Raw genomic sequence first — 20,970 nt, forward strand, 5'->3', positions numbered from 1 at the left:
CCAACTTTTTCACTCTCCTCTTTCACTTTCATCAAGAGGCTTTTTAGCTCCTCTTCACTTTCTGCCAAAGGGTGGTGTCATCTACATATCTGAGGTTATTGATATTTCTCCTACAATCTTGATTCCAGCTTGTGTTTCTTCCAGCCCAGCGTTTCTCATGATGTACTCTGCGTATAAGTTAAATAAGCAGAGTGACAATATATAGCCTTGATGTACTTCTTTTCCTATTTGGAACCAGTCTGTTGTTCCATGTCCAGTTCTAACTGTTGCTTCCTGACCTGCATACAGATTTCTCAAGAGGCAGGTTAGGTGGTCTGGTATTCCAATCTCTTTCAGAATTTTCCAGTTTATGTGATCCACACAGTCAAAGGCTTTGGCATAGTCAATAAAGCAGAAATAGATGTTTTTCTGGAACTCTCTTGCTCTTTCCATGATCCAGCAGATGTTGGCAATTTGATCTCTGGTTCCTCTGCCTTTTCTAAAACCAGCTTGAACATCAGGGAGTTCACAGTTCACGTATTGCTGAAGTCTGGCTTGGAGAATTTTGAGTATTACTTTACTAGTATGTGAGATGAGTGCAATTGTGCGGTAGTTTGAGCATTGTTTGGCATTGCCTATCTTTGGGATTGGAATGAAAACTGACCTTTTCCAGTCCTGTGGACACTGCTGAGTTTTCCAAACTTGCTGGCATATTGAGTGCAGCATCTTTCAGGATTTGAAACAGCTCAACTGAAATTCCATCACCTCCACTAGCTTTGTTCATAGTGATGCTTTCTAAGGCCCATTTGACTTCACATTCCAAGATGTCTGGCTGTAGATTAGTGATCACATCATCATGATTATCTGGGTCATGAAGATCTTTTTTGTACAGTTCTTCTGTGTATTCTTGCCGCCTCTTCTTAATATCTTCTGCTTCTTTTAGGTCCATACCATTTCTGTCCTCTATCTAGCCCATCTTTGTGTGAAATATTTCCTTGGTATCTCTAGTTTTCTTGAAGAGATCTCTAGTCTTTCCCATTCTGTTCTTTTCCTCTATTTCTTTGCATTGATTGCTGAAGAAGGCTTTCTTATCTCTTCTTGCTATTCTTTGGAACTCTGCATTCAGATGCTTATATCTTTCCTTTTCTCCTTTGCTTTTCATCTCTCTTCTTTTCACAGCTATTTGTAAGGCCTCCCCAGACAGCCATGTTGCTTTTTTGCATTTCTTTTCCATGGGGATAGTCTTGATCCCTGTCTCCTGTACAATGTTACGAACCTCATTCCATAGTTCATCAGCCACTCTATCTATCAGATCTAGACCCTTAAATCTATTTCTCACTTCCACTGTATAATCATAAGGGATTTGATTGAGGTCATACCTTAATGGTCTAGCATTTTTCCCTACTTTCTTCAATTTAAGTCTGAATTTGGCAATAAGGAGTTCATGATCTGAGCCACAGTCAGCTCCTGGTCTTGTTTTTGTTGACTGTATAGAGCTTCTTCATCTTTGGCTGCAAAGAATATAATCAGTCTGATTTTGGTGTTGACCATCTGGTGATGTCCATGTGTAGAGTCTTCTTTTGTGTTGTTGGAAGAGGGTGTTTGCTATGACCAGTGCATTTTCTTGGCAAAATTCTATTAGTCTTTGCCCTGCTTCATTCCGCATTCCAAGGCCAAATTTCCCTGTTACTCCAGGTGTTTCTTGACTTCCTACTTTTGCATTCCAGTCCCCTATAATGAAAAGGACATCTTTTTGGGTGTTAGTTCTAAAAGATCTTGTAGGTCTTCATAAAACCTTTCAACTTCAGTTTCGTCAGCGTTACTGGTTGGGGCATAGACTTGGATAACTGTGATATTGAATGGTTTGCCTTGGAGACGAACAGAGATCATTCTGTTGTTTTTGAGATTGCATCCAAGTACTGCATTTCGGACTCTTTTGTTGACCATGATGGCTACTCCATTTCTTCTGAGGGATTCCTGCCTCAGTAGTAGATGTAATGGTCATCTGAGTTAAATTCACCCATTCCAGTCCATTTTAGTTCGCTGATTCCTAGAGTGTTGACGTTCACCCTTGCCATCTCTTGTTTGACCACTTCCAATTTGCCTTGATTCATGGACCTGACATTCCAGGTTCCTATGCAGTATTGCTCTTTACAGCATTGGATCTTGCTTCTATCACCAGTCACATCCGCAGCTGGGTATTGTTTTTGCTCTGGCTCCATCCCTTCATTCTTTCTGGAGTTATTTCTCCACTGATCTCCAGTAGCATATTGGGCACCTACTGACGTGGGGAGTTCCTCTTTTGGTATCCTATCATTTTGCCTTTTCCTACTGTTCATGGGGTTCTCAAGGCAAGAATACTGAAGTGGCTTGCCATTCCCTTCTCCGGTGGACCACATTCTGTCAGGTGCAGCCACTATATATATCCATCTATACTTGTTTGCATCTGCTAATTCCAAGCTCCCAATCCTTACCACTCGGTAATCACAAGTCTATTCTCTATGCCTTTGGGTCTCTTTCTGTTTTATAGATACATTCATATGTCATATTTTAGAATCCACATATAAGTGATATTATATGGTATTTATCTTTGTCTGCCTTACTTCACTTACTATAATAATCAATCTCTATGTCTATCCATGTTACTGCAAATGACATTATTTCATTCTTTTTATGGCTAAGTAGTATTCCATTACACACACACACACACACACACACACACAGACAGAGTGCATCTTCTTTATCCATTCAGCTATCACTGGACATTTAGATCCCTTCTGTCTTGGCTTTTGTAAATAGAAACTCTATGAACATCGAGGTGCATATATCTTTTCAAATTACAGTTTTGACTGGGTGTTTGCCTAGGAGTGGGATTACAGTATCATATGGTAACTGTTTTTAGTTTTCTGAGGAAACTCCATACTGTTCTCTATAGTGGCTGCACCAGTTTACATTCCCACTGAGTGTAAGGCAGATGCCTTTCTCCACATCCATACTCATGGATTTTATTAAAGCAAAAATTTGTAGGATTGAGTATGACATTTATGACACAAGAATATGAACAAAATGGAGTTTTTCGAATAGTCACCCCAAATTAAAGCAATATCTAGTAAACACAAATAGCCCTCCAGAGTGACTGCAGTGTGATTCTGCTCTGAGGAACCTGTAAAATGCTTAATACCATAGGGCTGTAGCAGCTGCCTGTTACGTGACTGTCTCTGTAAGACATGGATTAAAACAACTGGTGAATTTCCAGGGAAATGCAGATGGAATCTCATTTTCATGTATCATTTAATAATAAAGATAATAATAAAACACATCTAATCATGTATTCCTATAAAATTTCCTTTCTTCACATGCAAGCCTCTGTGCTTCCTTCATCATTTCTTGTTTGCCACCCATTTTCCTGCAATTTGGCTTCTTTCTTTAGGACTCTTTTTATTAAAACACAAAACAAAACAGCTCAGAAAGCATTAACATCTAAACCGCCCTGGCTAATCATTTCAGTAACTGATTTTAGCTGTAATGAAGGGATAGTCATCACACAGTTAAAACAGTGAGCCATTTCTGTCTCATTTACTCATGCTTTTGGTGTCTTTAAGCACAGCGGGCCATTCTCGTTGGTAGGGTTCTCTGGCTGCCCATTTTATCTTATTTGAAATTTCATCTTCATCTGCCTAACAAAGTATTCTGTTTACTTCCATTTTTATTATCCCTTCCCTTATCATAATAACTTCAATTGCTTCATCTACCTCCCAAATTTAAATACCATTTCTCTGCTGATAACTTTGAAATAGATGTTTTCAGTCTCAACTGGAACAGAAACCAATGTGAGCTTGTCCTGGAAATACAAGTTGAGCTTTACATATGTTGAGAAGTCCTTAAAATTTTAACTTAAGAAATAATTATTTCTGATTTGTCTTTTTATGTCTGCAACATGTACACATCCTTCTAACGTTAAGGATTTAGGTGGTACTCGATATATATTAAATGAATGAATGAATGTCTTACATTCTTATAAAATGCAAAAGCAGCTGCTCTATTTGCCTGTTTGAATTACCAAGTATCAATGTATTAATGCTAAGTGTAAATTTTAAGGAAAGGCATCTCTTCATAAACAAAAAAAGTTTTCATCATCACTTGTAAAATTCAACAAGAGAGTTCTGCATGGCTCTGAAGACCATGTCACATTTTCTTAACAAGTTCTCAGAACTGTAGTTCATTATCAAGCTGTTCTGTGGTTTATGAAAATTACTTTCCCTGGAAGAACTTACAGCTATAATCAATCACTCACTCAAAGATCAGTTAGTGTAGTTGAGTTGACAATGTAAAGTCAACATTCCCCAACATCTTCCCTTTCCATTACTGATCTGTGATTTAACAGTGATTTCATGTTTGTTGTGTTTTGTTCTTGCTCTTTTAAGATAAAGCCTTAACTGCTATTACGAAGAGTACATTAAGACCTACATTTCTATGAAATAGATAAATTATATTAATAAATTATATGATTTGAGATGATTTGACTTAGTAAATTATGAACTCAAGGGGTTTTATCAGTTTGGTGACAAGGATATGTTAAGTGATTTCTCAGGTGTTTTCTCCACTAATTCCTAACAATGTCAATGAAAGGTATTAATATCCTTGTTTTGGAAGTTAGGAAACCACACAAGGTGTCTGAGAAAGAATGAAAAGAGCCAAGGGAGAGTGTGTAAGTAGTGATGCTAGTGGGAAAGAGAGGAGAACCAGAATAAAGTGGTTTCAGGGATGTTGGATTAAAGAGTTTTTTGAGAGAGCTGGTCCATTAAGTATCAGAGAAAATTACCTAGGTTGAGATGGGGAAGTGGTAATTAGACTTGGGAGTTAGAGAGTTCTGGTGGACTTGGTAAAACTCACTTTAGTGCAAAGGCAGAGAAGGGGACCAGAGTGCTCGAGGTAGAAGAATGAATGGGAGGTGAGAATCTGACCAGAAAATGTACATCATCTGGGAAAACTTGATGCAAAGGGAAGACGGACAGAATAATTGCTCAAGAGATATCTCAAGAGGGTTTTCATTTTCATTGTGATTGTTTTTATTTTGCTCTTTTTTATGGTTAATTAGAAAAGTGATATTGTCTAAAACATATATGAGATGATTACAAGCAGGAACCAAGAGAGGGAGCAAACTGAAAACCCGATAAGTAGGTGTGATGACAGAGAAGGACACTAAGGTGATGGGAAGGCACCAAAGCCCAGGTGCAGGGCTCGGTTTCAGTCAGGAGTAACAAGCAAAGGACTGAATGTCAGAGGAAGACCAAGGCAGCTATTTTAAAAAGCATGTTGAGGGTAAACTGCAAAGCCAACTTCTCTTAGGGACAAAGTAGAAGGAACCCTATGACCCCAAGGCTTAGAGTCTGATGAATCTGATTAGTCAGTCACTCAGTCATGTCTGACTCTTTGTGACTCCATGGACTGTAGCCCACCAGGCTCCTCTGTCCATGGAATTTTCCAGGCAAGAACACTGAAGTGGGTAGCCATTTCTTTTCTCCAGGGGATCTTCCCAACCAAAGGATCAAACACAGGTCTCCTGTACTGCAGGCAGATTCTGAGCCACCAGGAAAACCGCTGTGAATCTGATCAGACCGTCAGCAAAAAAGGATATGACGGGCTCTGTAGCAGGATATTTCAGATAATCAGGGAAAATTCCAAGCCAGTTAGGTGCACACATGGCAAGCAAGTTATGCCAGAAAGGGTTAACCAATAGTTCTGGCTTGCTGAAAACTTTCCCATTGCAAAGAAAGGCCTTTCTCTAGAACTGGCCCCGGCTCTCTCCTGGGAGATAAGCTTTGAGACTTCAGAATATGCTGCCCGAGAAGAGTGTTTCATGTGACCAGATGAGTTTATCCTAACAATGTGATTTACGGATCACACCTGTTTTTGCTCTCAGGGAATGAGGCCTGAGAATCTGAGGCCAGTCACATGGGGGCCACCTGTCTCCCCAATAAAAATCCTAGACATGGAGGCCTGAGTAGCTTCCCGTGTGTTCTCATAGGATTCCACTGAGGGAGGTCACCTGGAAATTTGCTCCTGGCACCTCCTGGATATCACTCCATGCACCTTTCTGCTTTGCTGATTTTAATCTCTGTCCTTTCACTGTAACAAAAATGTAGCCATTAGTACAACAGCTATCCTGAGGCCCATGATTTCTTCTAGCAAATCATTGTACCCGAAGGTGACTTTGGGGATCCTGTCCCACAGGTCAGTGTTATTTACTACTCTTAAAGTGTCTGCCCTTATAATTTAGTCATTTGTTTGTTTACTATTTATTTAGGCATGTGGTTCCCACTGTGGTCCAGGTACTGTACTAGGCAGAGAACATGTGAGCCTCGTTCTACAGAGTAGCCTCATAGAGCTCAGAAGAACTATAGAGCAAACTGACAATCCCAGGGATGACAAGTGCTAATCATTAAATACAAACAAATTCACCAAGAGAGACAGACTGGCTGGGAGAGTGAGAGGGGTGGGCAATGTAGATGGTGTGTTGTCCATAGGAAGAGATGCTTTCTGGAAGGAATATAAAAGGATACAGGTAGAAAAAAAGCAAATTTAAAGGCCTTGATGGTGGGAATGAGTTGAGAATTTTCTTTTGAATAAAAAAAAAAAAACTACATTGACTATAGAATAAATGAATGAGAAGAAAGTTGGTAAGAATTTATCAGAGCTTGGAGGATATGATATATTATCTAAAAATATTTTTTTCTTGATATTCTGTGTTCACATGGATAATCTCTCTGACTTTGACATATGGAAATTTTTTACTTTAATTTTGTCTTTATTCTCATATGTATTTTACTTGATGTTTTGATATAGCAAACTACTTGATTTGATATAGCAATTATTAATCATTGATACCATGTTAACCAATTGTATTTGCATTTGAACCAAAAACACACAGAGAGTATAATGCTTTTGGACACATTTCTTAATCTTTATATTTTGTAGCTTAGCAAAGATGATTTGAATTTGTAATACAGTTTTCCACAGAATTATGATAATATTTCTCTATGGTACACACTTCCTATCCAATTGAAAGCAATTAAGGGATATATAAATAGGATATAAGAAATCATCTATAAGCTTTTCACATTGAATTACTGTCTTGTTTAAATACTTCTTGATATAGACACTCATTAATGACATTCCTCTTTCCTCAAGCACCTGTTCCTGGTAAAAACAAGGGCTATATTGATTTGCTGCAATTTATCTTCTCCCAGGATTTTTGTCTTGACAGTGTGAGAAGATTAATTGGAATTAATGGCATTTGCACAGCTAATTAAAGTCACTCTTCCTAAAGTCAAATCAATTCCTTTAATCAGAGGAGTGACAAAGCTTTGCTTGCTTTTACAGTCTGCATGTAAATGTTCCCTGGATGAATCAGAATCTTTGCAAGCATTAGGCATAGAATACAGTAACCACTTGGGTTGCCAGGAATTTCTCTGGCATTTAGTAATTTACAAAACATCACTATGCCACTTACACATACACTATGGATGTTCTGAACCATATGCAATTCAACAGAATTAATTTACATGTGTTTTACATATAGTTTATTATGGAGCTTCTTACAGTGGTTGGCATCCATATGCATAGATTTCCAGGATAATTCCTAGCCAAGTTCACATAATATGATAGGAAGCAAAAGGTTAGTAATTATTCGGTTAATTTAGGCATCAAATTGATGTTTAATTTGCTTTGTCTGATTTTACCAAATTCTATCAACTCCTTTCTCCACATAGACTGTGTATTTCTAGGAAATGTGTTCATAAGGGACTGAATAATTCAGACAAGAAGAGGACACATTTCTAAGAGAAAGTTTAGAGAGATGAATCAACATTTTTGTCTTGTTTTGCTGGTCAGTGTCAATGTGACAGTGATACAGCAGCAAAGATGGGAGGGGAGTGTGGGAAAAGGGAACCTGTACATTCTCTTCCCCCATTTTGTTAAGTAGTCTTTGGTCTGTGGTGGTATGAATGGTCAAGCATCTATCACATGTCCATGGCTCTGCTTTTGTATTGGATACTTACTAGACGCAACTTATTGGCCAGGTCACTGAGCCCAGTCAAAGCTATAGTGTTCCCTAAAGGCTTCAACATCTTTAATCATCTTTAATCAACATCTTTAATCCAAGCTGCTGCTGCTGCTAAGTTGCTTCAGTCTTGTCCGACTCTGTGCGCCCCCATAGATGGCAGCCCACCAGGCTCCTCTGTCCCTGGGATTCTCCAGGCAAGAATACTGGCACCTTGCATCAAATATGCAGAAAGCCTCACGTTGCCCTTCCAGAAGTTTCTCTGAAAAAGAGCTGATGCACTCACAGATATGTGACTCCGAAATTCTGGGAACTATTTGCCTCATGGATCAACTCTTAAACCACAGGTGACAGGAAGTGATATATAAATCTATAACACATCTCACAGGTTCCTAAGAGGTCCTTTTAATAATAGTAACTTAACCAAGTATATTTTAAAGATCTAATTAGCTTTTATTCAGTGATTCATAGATCAGACTCCATCCCATCTAACAAGCAGAAGAGAGCTCCAAAGGCTACAGAAAGGGAGAAGTTTTCTAAGACAAGATAAAGAAGTCATAAACAAACCAAAAAAAGTGACTTCAGATGAGGTCATCTCCCTTTGAGGAAGACATGATTGCCATTGCAGTCATAATTAGCCTCCATCATGTTGCATTATTATCTTTTCCTTTGAGTGGTTGGAATAATTCAATTCTAGTTTCTTATCAAGTTTGATTAGAGTGTAATGTTGTTGTCCATATTCATTATACTGTGCATTAGATCTCTAGGGCTTATTTACTATTCATTGCAAGTTCATGCCTTGAACAACATCTATTCTGTCTCCTCAACCCCAACCCCTGCTAACCACCTGCTAACTATTTTACAAGTTTGGCTCTTTTAGATTCCATATACAAGTAATATCATACAGTACTTGTCATTTGCTGTCTGATTTATCTCACTTAGCATTGTGCACACAAGATATACATCCCTGTTGCAAATGCAGGATGTTCTTCTTTTTCATTATGGAATAATATTCCATTATATGGGGAAACAGTGGAAACAGTGTCAGACTTTGTTTTTTTGGGCTCCAAAATCACTGCAGGTGGTGACTGCAGCCATGAAATTAAAAGACACTTACTCCTTGGAAGAAAAGTTATGACCAACCTAGATAGCGTATTCAAAGGCAGAGACATTACTTTGCCGTCTAAGGTCCATCTAGTCAAGGCTATGGTTTTTCCAGTGGTCATGTATGGATGTGAGAGTTGTACTGTGAAGAAGGCCGAGTGCTAAAGAATTGATGTGTTTGTACTGTGGTGTTGGAGAAGACTCCAACTCCTTGGACTGCAAGGAGATCCAACCAGTCCATTCTGAAGATCAGCCCTGGGATTTCTTTGGAAGGACTGAAGCTAAAGCTGAAGCTCCAGTACTTTGGCCACCTCATGCGAAGAGTTGACTCATTGGAAAAGACTCTGATGCTGGGAAAGATTGGGGGCAGAAGGAGAAGGGGACGACAGGATGAGATGGCTGGATGGCATCACGGACTCGATGGATGTGAGTCTGAGTGAACTCCGGGAGATGGTGATGGACAGGGAGGCCTGGCGTGCTGCGATTCTTAGGGTCCCAAAGAGTCGGACACGACTGAGCAACTGAACTGAACTGAACTGATATATATGGAAGGGGGGTTGAATACTTTTGCACTGAATCATGATTTTCAGGTGAAAAGGCACTGGTTAATTCCTTCATGTGGAATGAGGTTTAAGGGAGTTGGGAAATGAGATTCCAGAGATTACTTGTGGATATTTAGGAAAGAAAGAGATAGAAACCCCATTAGATACTGTTGAGCTGAACAGACTGTCATATTTTTCCAGTAAAGATGAGTTTATTTATGATCAGCAGAGTATTGTGTTTTGAGGCCTGCAGCCAAGTCAGGCTAAGGGCAGGTCCCCTATACGGCAAGGGAAGTAAAACTCTTTTATAAAGGGTAAAAGGAAGTTGGGAAGGCCAAAATAAACCAAGGTCATGACTGTTTTGGAGAAGGCAATTGCACCCCACTCCAGTACTCTTGCCTGGAAAATCCCATGGATGGAGGAGCCTGGAAGGCTGCAGCCCATGGGGTCGCTAAGAGTCAGACACGACTGAGCAACTTCACTTTCACTTTTCACTTTCATGCATTGGAGAAGGAAATGGCAACCCACTCCAGTGTTCTTGCCTGGAGAATCCCAGGGACAGGGGAGCCTAGTGGGCTGCTGTCTGTGGAGTCACACAGTGTCGGACACGACTGAGGTGACTTAGCAGTAGTAGCAGTACCATGACTGTTTATTGACTGATTCTTGCCAGAAAGGAAGAAGAGTCTTTCTTTTTCCTGCTAGGTTCTGCTTTGGTCATAGGGCATGAGAACTCCCTACCAGCATCTGGTCTTACAACTCTATTTAATTGTGACTTCTATTTATTATTTTTTTTATAGTACCCAGGCTATTTACTTATGTTTCTTAAGGAGATAGTAATCTGAGGCCAATTTGGGGAGGATTATTTACCATTGGTGAAATAAAGTTACATAGCTATAAATATGCTCAAACAAATAATTTTTTAAAGTACAACTCAATCTTAAATGTATATACATATATATTTTATTTTTAGGAAACCATGACCCATCTATAAAATTCTGTCTGCCTACATGGTATAACATTCCTCACCTCCTATCCCAGTTCTAATAACCGGAGTGAATTTGCTACCTTTTTTTCTCTTACTTTCTATCCATTTTTGGTAAGAATTCTTCATTTTTCTCAGATCAAAACTCAGAAAATCTGTATGTATGTGTAAATGCTAACCAAATATTTTTATATTTATACTTTGAGTCTTCATGGTAGAGAAGAGATTTTATTTCCTCTATTTTTCTTCCAGATTATCTGAGGATGTAAAGAGGAATTCATTCCACCATAATTATAAGAAGTATGTAGCTCTTTCTTTGCAGAAAATAATGCTTGAGGAAAACAAGCAAACAAAAAACAAGCCAAAAAAAAAAAAAATGAAGACAATGACATAGCTTTAATACACTTACCCACAGATATTCCCTTTCTCGTTTCTCTTCATATATAATCCTTCAATCCAGTGATATGTGTGTGTGTGTTGTCTTGTTTTTTACTGCTTATTCACTTTTGCAGCTTCCTGTGTTTCTTATTGGAAATTATAACCCATCAAGTGGATAAACTAATTCAGAAAGGGCAAGCCCAACAGCAGTTTAGGGGAGCCAAAATACTCTATTCTTTCCATTATGTAGAAGCATATTTTCCCTCTGCCTTTTAGTGATGGGGTCTCTAGTTTTGAGATAGCGAGGTGAGCAAGTGTGTGACTGTTTCTCACTTCCTGTCTCTTTGGCCTTATTGTTCTGATTTAACCAGTAGTACTTCCATTAGTAGAAAAGGCTCCTGAGGTTTTACGGATATTTCTACACTGATGAAACTTTCAATCTCTTTTACTTTTTAAGGAATGTTTAAATGGGAAGTTCAAGTAAAATTAATGAAACACTGGAAGCTTAATAAGCATCTTATGCGGAAGCCCAATTTTGCTCTATGTATCCTCTGATTATGACCAGGTAATTATCTGAGGTCCACTCTACTTTAAAGAGTAGCTAAGCAGTGTGAAGAAGACTCATGGAACCCAGTATGTTATTTCTTTCCACAATCCAGAGAAGATACAAAACAGATTATATTATATTATGTTATGTTATGTTTTATTATATCATAAATCCAGTTTCTTGCTTACTTCCATACGTACTAAATATAGACTGGGATTTGAAGTGGACCTTAAGCTAAGATAAAGGTTTGATTAAAAAGGATGGAAAGAAAGTATATATAAAGCACTCCATATCAAATTCTAAGAGCTCTGTAAGTGTTGATTCTATTAAGAATATTGATTCTTTAAGAACTGTGAATAAATAAATGCAAATATCAAGGTATGATAGTGATAGGAATATAGTTTAAAATCAGAATTATCTGAGTTGAAATATCATTTTTTTACTGTGAGGTATACGACCATTATCTGTAAATTAAAGCCATTAGCAGATTTGAGCAAATTAGTGGTAATTAAAGTAAGAAAAAACAGAGGCTGTGATTTATAGCCTACTTTGGAGTCAAGAGACATGAAAGCTGAGTAGAGTATAGCAGACACGATAATAGCTGCTTAGGTTAGGTGTTGGTCCTGGTGGTATCAAAGATGGATGGAAAACAAGATATGAAATAATGAAATGAAACACTTTATGGAAACTTCAGAGGAAGGCAAAGCTAATGCTTCTCACTTACCACTACCTTCACCCAAAAGTTTGATAACGCTATCTTTATAATGAAAACTATCATTGTGTGGTAGATTATAATGATAGATAGGATTTTCTTAATTTGGCCTTTGTATATTCTGTAACGTTTCACCTTCAAGAAAAAGAGACACTTAATTTCCCTAATAAAAAGATTTTCCCCATACTTTTCCATACTTTCTCAGGTAGTATTTCATCCAAATTTATAATCAATTCAGTGGATTAATTTGAATTTCCCTCCTTGGGAAACTGGACACAGCAACTCTTGTTAAGAAGTCTTCTTTTACATAACTCATTCTAAATTTACTTTCCCATCATCATCTTGTTTGATTCTCTTATGCTCTCTTATCTCCCAGCCAGAATAGTTCCTAATGTTCTCCCAGTGAAACTACTGGTAAATCAAAATATGCCATTTGCCAATTATTCTCACCATCTTCCACAAAAAGAATTGTTCTTATGAGATTTTTTTTCTTGGTAGATATCCATCTCAGAAAACAGAGTTACCCATATATAATCACATCATGATGGATCCCATCAATTGTTTCAACTGAAATGAATATTTTGCTGCTATTAAGCCTTTAGCATTTCACTTCCATAGCTCTTATGTTTCAATATAAATTCACATTTAATTTGTTTCCCATTAACACTCCCCGAATCATTCAATAGTAATGTTTTCTATTTTCCTTGCTCATTGAATATCTATTACTATTTATGCATCCCTGGAGATATTCGTTTGCATCTTTCCAGACAGAACTATATCTTGTTATTTGGGGCTCAGGGTTCTGAGAGTTTTGCATGTATTTCAACTGTATTTCTCTCAATTACAGATTTTTCAACAGTTTTTGACTTAATATTGTTGAAAACACCAATGCATACTATGTATTCCCTTCTACAAATCGTTAGAGCTATGACATAGGACCAAAGGAAATGCAACCTGCAGGCTTTATTCAGAGGTCTCCTGAGTGTACATTCTTTTATATACCATCACCGTTTTTTTCTTTAAGGGTTTTGGATAGTTCAAGTTTCTGCTTTAATGCTCTGTGAACAGATGTTGAATGAAAAGTGATAGATGGAAATGTAGATGATATTTTGAGGGATCATGGTAGCTAATATTGATGATATTGATAACATGCATGCTTTGAGGTCATAACACGTGCTTTATATGTATTACTTCAGTTCAGATTCACAATACTTCCATAAGTTAGTGACTCTTCTTATCCCTCTTTTTGCAGACAGGTAAATTGAGCTTCTGAAAGTTTCAGTAACTTCTCAAAGATCACAGAGCCAGTAAGTGAGAGATCAACATGCTGTTCTTCTTTCACTGAATTGTTTATTGTTATTATATGTTTATAAAAAAATAAAATACAAAACTCAAAATCACTACCTACCCACCCCTATAATGGGGAAAAATAAGCAATGAAAAGAAACAATGGCTTTTATATAGTTTTCAGTCTTTGGACCCTACTTACTAGAAGAAGAAAAAAAGCAACAATTTTATGTATTGGTGCCAATATTTGCTTCTTTTCCAGGTTTTATATTTATTTCTTAACATACTCTTTACTCTGGCTTTTTTGTCTCTATATTGACAGTTTTGCAAAAATCACACTCCCCCCCGGTTTAAATTTTAAAAGTTGTTTATCATTAATACACTACAGTGATCTTTAAGTGATGCCATTAAATATGAATATGGGATTTTATGCAAAATAAAGTATCTGATGGTTCGTTAGTTATAATGTATTGATCACCAGCAGCAAGATATTTTCTTACACTGTTGAAGATAATATAAATTCTTATGAATGAAAAAAATATTACAGTGTAACAATTATGAAAGTCAATAAGCTTTATATTCAGCTCGCTTTCAAATCATATGACTTGCTCTGTGGTCGGTATAAAAGCAACTATCTGGGTAAATCTTCATTTGTTTAATAGTTACTTCAGTGTTAGGATTCAGTGGTAACATAGCAATTGTGAAAGGCCCAGTTTTTGGTAATTTTGTTTGTTTTTAATTTATTTTCTTCTCCCCCTCAATGGTATTTTATGACATATTCTAAATGCTGTCTAATTTTGACTAAATATTTAATTATATAATTTATAGTAGTATTTATTGTGAAGCTTTTCCCATGTTTGGAAAAAAGCAGCATTTATAAGGATTAGAAAAACATGCAAGAAATGAGCACTCATTCTTTTAAGAAGAAAAATAGCACTGATATGATCATGAGCTAGAATTAGATTATGTTAACATCTGAGCACATTCCAGCTTCTGATTATCAGTATCAAATGCTTTTTTCATTTTCTTGTGATCACTCTCATTTTTAACCAATTTTAAACTCAATTTTGCGATTTACCAAAGTAGACAAGCATGAAATGGATTTTTCATAGGAAAGAGATATTCTTGGTGAATAATAATGTTGTGTGATGGTGTCACTTCTCTAGCTTTTAGAATTCTTCGCTATGTAACCTCTGTTTTTGATGACCAAAGTGTGTACCTCTTGCTCTTGTGCTCAGAGCTACATGCTTCCTCAACCCCTTGATGTTAGGTGGGGCCATAGGAATGAACTTAGGCCAATGAAATTTGGGTAGAAGTGATATTATCACCTAAGTGACGGTAACATCATCTTCACCTCTTTGTAGACAGACCTGAAAGCCAAGTGTGATAGACGGTGAGTTTTAAATTGAAATGGGCCACTGGACTTCTCACCTCTCCTCCCAGTATTTGGCACATATTCCCATACACACATACACACAAACACTGGATGTTAGACTGTGATGTGAATGAGCAATAATGTTTCTGTATTAAGCCACTGTGATTTGGGATTTTAGAGCAATAAGTCTGCCCTATATAATAGCATTATTCCAGGTGAAATACAGGCATGGTTAGTGGTTAAGAGCACACATTTTGTATGAGATATATCTGAATCCATATTCCAGCTTTCCTTTTAATTGTGTGGTTAATTGATGAATCTTTCTGTGTCTCAATCCCTTTGTTTGTAAAATGAGGATAGTAATAACTACTTCACAAGTTTAACTGTTGCACAATACATGCTATTTAGTATAGTGTCTAATAAATAGTAGAATTTGATAAATCTAAGTTTTTAGAAACCTTTTTCTATAAGAATTGCTGTTCATTTAGGTCACGCTCGATCTTAAGTTTACAGAGGATATTTCTCCACTTTGTTCCTGATTACTACAATAGAACTTCAGATTTCTCTCTAAATCTCTGTTACTTTCTTTACCTGGGGTTTTGTCTCCAATCTCTCAGGCCTCAGGGAATTGCTAGGTTTTTAGATGGTAAGGAAGGCCATTGTTCATTGTTCATGATCTGGTGCTTCTCCTGGTCTTTCAGGGCATTCTCAGGCCTCCTCCTCCCTGTAATTACTGGCCGTGCAGCATGTAAAACCCTGTGCCTTCCCAGTGCTACTGAGATGATCATATATACTCTTCATGTATCCCCCACAATCCTTGAAAGCAGAGTAAAGAACTCCTTTAACAGGACACCTCACCTCTGGTATTTACAGATAACAGTTTGATATAGTTTTTAACCTTTAATTTTATATTGGGTATAGTTGATTAAAAATGTGTCAGTTTCAGGTGTACAGCAAAAATTGAATTAGGCATATTCTTTTCACAATTAGGTTGTTACATAATATTGAGCAGAGTTCCCTGTGCTTGTTTGTTACCCATTTTAATTATAGTGGTGTGTACATGTACATAGACAACAGTTTAAAGACATTTCAAATAGATTCAGTTATCCTAAGGATGATTGCTTTTCCTAAAGTCCTTCATGATTCTTAGCCTGTAGACCAGATTCAGGAAATCTGTAGTGGGGGCTGCTTTTCTTCCCTAGAGGACAAGCTCAAGGATTTGCCTATGAGAACAAGATTAATACCCCCTCAGATTAGGACTGCAAATTCAGATCCGTTCTTTTTACCATTGGAAGTCATCCTATTCAGTATAAAAGTTTAATTCAATCTCTTAAGGTTTGTTGAGAGCATTTCTAGACAAAGGAACATGGGCATAAGGGGATATGTGAGCAGTTCAACAGGCTTGGAAATTATTGCAGTGGAGAATGAACTAGGAAGAGAGTGGAGCACTATATAGCAGAGAGGATATGGATATCTCATGCTAATTAAGGCTTTGCTATAGAAACAATGGGAGTTCTTTGAACAACTTTTAAGAGGAGGGTTGAAGTTCAGAAGTTACAGAAAGATTGCTTTCCATCTCTATTTACTCACCTATTTAAATACCAAAGATTTGTGATATTTTAGAAATAGGAGGATTTTAGAAATGTTGTTCATTTCCTCTAATTATATAGGAAGAAATGAAAGGCCCCAGATGCTCAGACTTGCCCCAGACCTGGATCACTCTATTACCAATTGCCTCTTCTTACTTCTCTCCTCAGAGTTTTGTATTTGCATCGTTTCTTTTCAAAATCAGTTATGTTTATACAAATAGTGTCACCTTTTGAATTTTTCATAATTGTAGTCAAATTTTTAAAGAGTACGAATGTGAGAAAAGGGCTCACTGACTTTTCATGTATGGAAATGTGGTCTATTATTCACTGACTCACTGTACCTAGTTTGTTGGCTATTTAACACGTTCAACATGTCCTGACACAACCATCTTTAAAATGTCATGAATTAGAAAATTATATAGCATTGTGGTCAGAGAGATGCTTGAACTGATTTCAGTTTTTTAAAATTTACCTAGGCTTAATTTGTGCCCTAAGATGTGATCTATCCTGGAGAATATTCCATGTGCACTTGGGAAAACAATGAAATCTATTGTTTTTGGATGAAATGCCCTGTAGATATCAGTTAACTACAACTGGTCCAATGTGTTGTTTAAAACCTGTGTTTCCTTATTAATTTTCTGTCTGGATGATCTGTCCATTGGTGAAAGTGAGATGTTAAATTCTCCCACTATTATTATGTTACTGTTAATTTCCCCTTTTATGTCTGTTAGTGTTTGCCTTACATACTGAGATGCCCCTATGTTGGTGCATAAATATTTACAATTGTTATGTCTTCTTGGATGCTCAGCATCCCTCATTGTTAGAGAAATGCAAATCAAAACTACCATGAGGTAGAATGGTCATCATCAAAATATCTACAAACAATAAATACTGGAGAGGATGTGTAGAAAAAGAAACCCCCTTGCACTGTTGGTGGGAATGTAAATTGATATAGCCATTGTGAAGAACAGAATGAAGATTCCTTTAAAAACTGGGGATAAAACTATCTTATGACTCAGTAACCCCATGAATGGACATATACCCTGAGAAAAGCATAATTCAAAAAGACACATGTACCCCAATATTCATCCCAGCACTATTTATAATAGCTAGTATGTGGAAGCAGCCTAGATACCCATCATCAGAAGTGGATAATTAAATTGGGTTACATACATACAATGAAATATTACTCAGCCATTCAAAGGAATGGATTTGAGTCAGTTCAACTGAGGTGGATGAACCTAGAGCCTGTTTTACAGAGTGAAGTAAGTCAGAAAGGGAAAAAACAGATATCATATATTAATTAAATGTATGAAATCAAATATCATATATTAATATATGTATATAGAATCTAGAAAAATGGTACTGATGAGCCTATTTGCAGGGAAGGAATGGACACACAGACATAGAGCACAGAATTGTAGACACAGGAGAGGAAGGAGAAGGTGGGGCAAATTGAGAGAGTAGCATTGAAACAGATATATTATCATATGTAAAATACGTAGCTAATGGGAAGTTGCTGAATAACACTAAAGTGGGGAGCTCAGCTTGGTGCTTTGTGACAACCTAGGAGATAAAGGAGGTGGGAGAGAGGGTCACGAGGGAGGGGATATATATATACTTATGGCTGATTCACATTGTTATATGGCAGAATCAATACAACATTGTAAAGCAATTATCCTTCAATTAAAAATAAATTTTAAAAAAGAAAATTATATAAAAGCTTATCTCATAATTGTGCCCAAAGCCAAACCCAAATACACACCTGTCAGTTTTTTCCCTGTTATTCAGAACACTAGTAATAGCTTTTTATTTTCAAGGGTGACTATTTTTCCTTACACCTATCTACACTGTCAACATTGTAAGTGGAGAGATACAACGATATGGATAGGGTAGAGTTTGGATAGACGTGGACCTTTCTGGCACTTTTCTATCTCAATCTAATGAGACTGACTAAGTGAGAGGCATGACAATAATGGGGAAGAATGACAGCCATTTAGAACATAGTGGCAGCTGCATATTCTACCTCTGGACAGCTGGCTTACAAGTGAGAATAAGAAGTTTTATTTTGTTTTCTACTTGTTTTTCCCATTGGAGTCATAAAATCCTAGAGTTGGAAAGACAGTTACCAATTTTTATGATGGTTCATTTTATGTGTCAACTTGTTAGGTTATAATGCTCACTAGTCAACACTAATCTTGGTGTTACTGTAAAGGTTGTTTGTAAATGTGGTTAACATCTGTATTAGATCAACTTTAAGTATAGGGGATTATCCTAGATAGTGTGGGTAGGCCTCATCTGCTCAGTTGAAAGGCCTTAAGAGTGAAACTGGAGTTTTCACCAAGAAGACATTCTGTCTCAAGACTGAGGCATCAGTTTCTGCCTTTGCCTGAGACTTTAAAAGTTGCTAGCCTGTCCTTTAGATTTCAGATTTGCTCATTCCCACAACTGCATAAGCAAATTCCTTAAAATAAATCTCTTTCTCTGTCCATACATCCGTGCACCTAGATCATCTATCTATGTATCTACCTGTCTATATGTATTTTTACAGGTAGATCTATGGATCTAAATGTCTATACTTATCTATCTATCTATCATCTATTACTTATCATTAGATTCTTACTGATTCTTCTGATTTGATTTCCTCTGGAAAAGCCTGACTGTTACTGCTGTCTAGTCTGATTTCTTACTCAATGCCAACATTTATTTTACATATATGACAAAAGTCCTCCATTTATTGAGTATATTTATTTATTTTGCATTGTTGTATTGATTGATTTCACTATTCTACATTTTAAGCTTCATAATAAAACTTTATACTAAAATGGTTACTCCAGCTTAATTTTCTTGTGATCTTTAAAATTTATTTAAATAGGCTTAGGGTTTTGTTCATTAGATTTTATGATGTCCATTGGACAAATTAGCACAACTCCTTATATATAGTATGCAGTGTTTTAAACTTCCTCCTAATATATTTTCCTCCTGATGTATAAGTACCTGGTGGTTAAAAACAGTGAAGGACTATAACATGTTCATATGATTATCCTTTTGCCTCTCTTAGATACTCAAATGGAGAAGGCAATGGCACCCCACTCCAGTACTCTTGCCTGGAAAATCCCATGGGCGGAGGCGCCTGGAAGGCTGCAGTCCATGGGGTCGCTGAGGGTCGGACTTGACTGAGCGACTTCACTTTCACTTTTCACTTTCAAGCACTGGAGAAGGAAATGGCAGCCCACTCCAGTGTTCTTGCCTGGAGAATCCCAGGGACGGGGGAGCCTCATGTGCTGCCGTTTATGGGGTCACACAGAGTCGGCCACAACTGAAGTGACTTAGCAGCAGCCGCAGCAGATACTCAAAATCACTCTTGAATTTGATGTGAATCTTGGGATCAGTGAAACCTGCCGCACCATTACTCATACCTGTTAGTCCTCTCTTTTCTTTCTAGTGCTTTGGCTATCACCCCTGGATTTAGGTCAGAATATCTTTCAAAAGCCCCCCCAAAACACTTAAAACAATCTCTCTAGGATTGGGCCCAGGTGTGAGGGTTTGGGGGCTTCCCAGGTGGCTCTATCAGTAAAGAACACGCCTGCTAGTGCAGGAGACTTAGAGAAGCGGGTTCAGTTCCTGGGTGAGGAAGATGCCCTGGAGGAGGAAATGGTAACCCACTCCAGTATGCTTGTCTGGAGAAGCCCACGGACAGAGGAGCCTGGCGGGCTACAGTCCATACAGTCACAAAGAGTTGGAGATGACTGAAGCAACTTAGCATGAGAGTTTTTAAAGAGCTCCTCAGATGACTCTAGTCCTTAGCCAGGGTGAGCAAAGGCTGCTGCAGAATCATACAGAACTCTTTCCCTTTCCTCACAACACCACTGTAATATTCTGAAGACATTTTTCATATCTCCTTATCTCTTTCCCGAATGAAACCCTGTATTTATAACTCATATCATTATGACTGCTTCTCTAGAACAAGCACCATGCAGTTTGACTTCCTCTGGGGCTCCCATTAACTGATCAGGACCTTCGTTAAATGCAGCATTCTCAGCATGGAGCTTCTGTGAACCTTTTGGAGATTATTAGCCTCCCAGCTGAGATTCAGAATTGATGAGATAAAAGCTCTATTTTCATGGAATCAGTTTTTGTTTAGCTTTTTTTGCAAGTGATGCTCAGAGTAGCTGCCATTGGCTGCTCTGCCTTATGACTGATTCCAAATTTACTGTTTAATAACCCTTGTTTTATTTATTCCTCTTCTAAAGCAGTAGCAGCCTGAAAATATAGAAAAAAGAAAACACGGGTTTTGAAATCTGAAACACCATGAATTGGTTTTTGGTTTCATTAAGTAGTAATGGATGGTCACTTGGGAAAAGCAGTGTTAGTTGGAAGAGATTTGCTTTCCTCATCTGGAAAAGGGGTCAA

This window comes from Oryx dammah, unplaced genomic scaffold (assembly GCF_014754425.2).
Source record: "Oryx dammah isolate SB20612 unplaced genomic scaffold, SCBI_Odam_1.1 HiC_scaffold_1, whole genome shotgun sequence".
Classification (NCBI taxonomy): Eukaryota; Metazoa; Chordata; class Mammalia; order Artiodactyla; family Bovidae; genus Oryx; species Oryx dammah.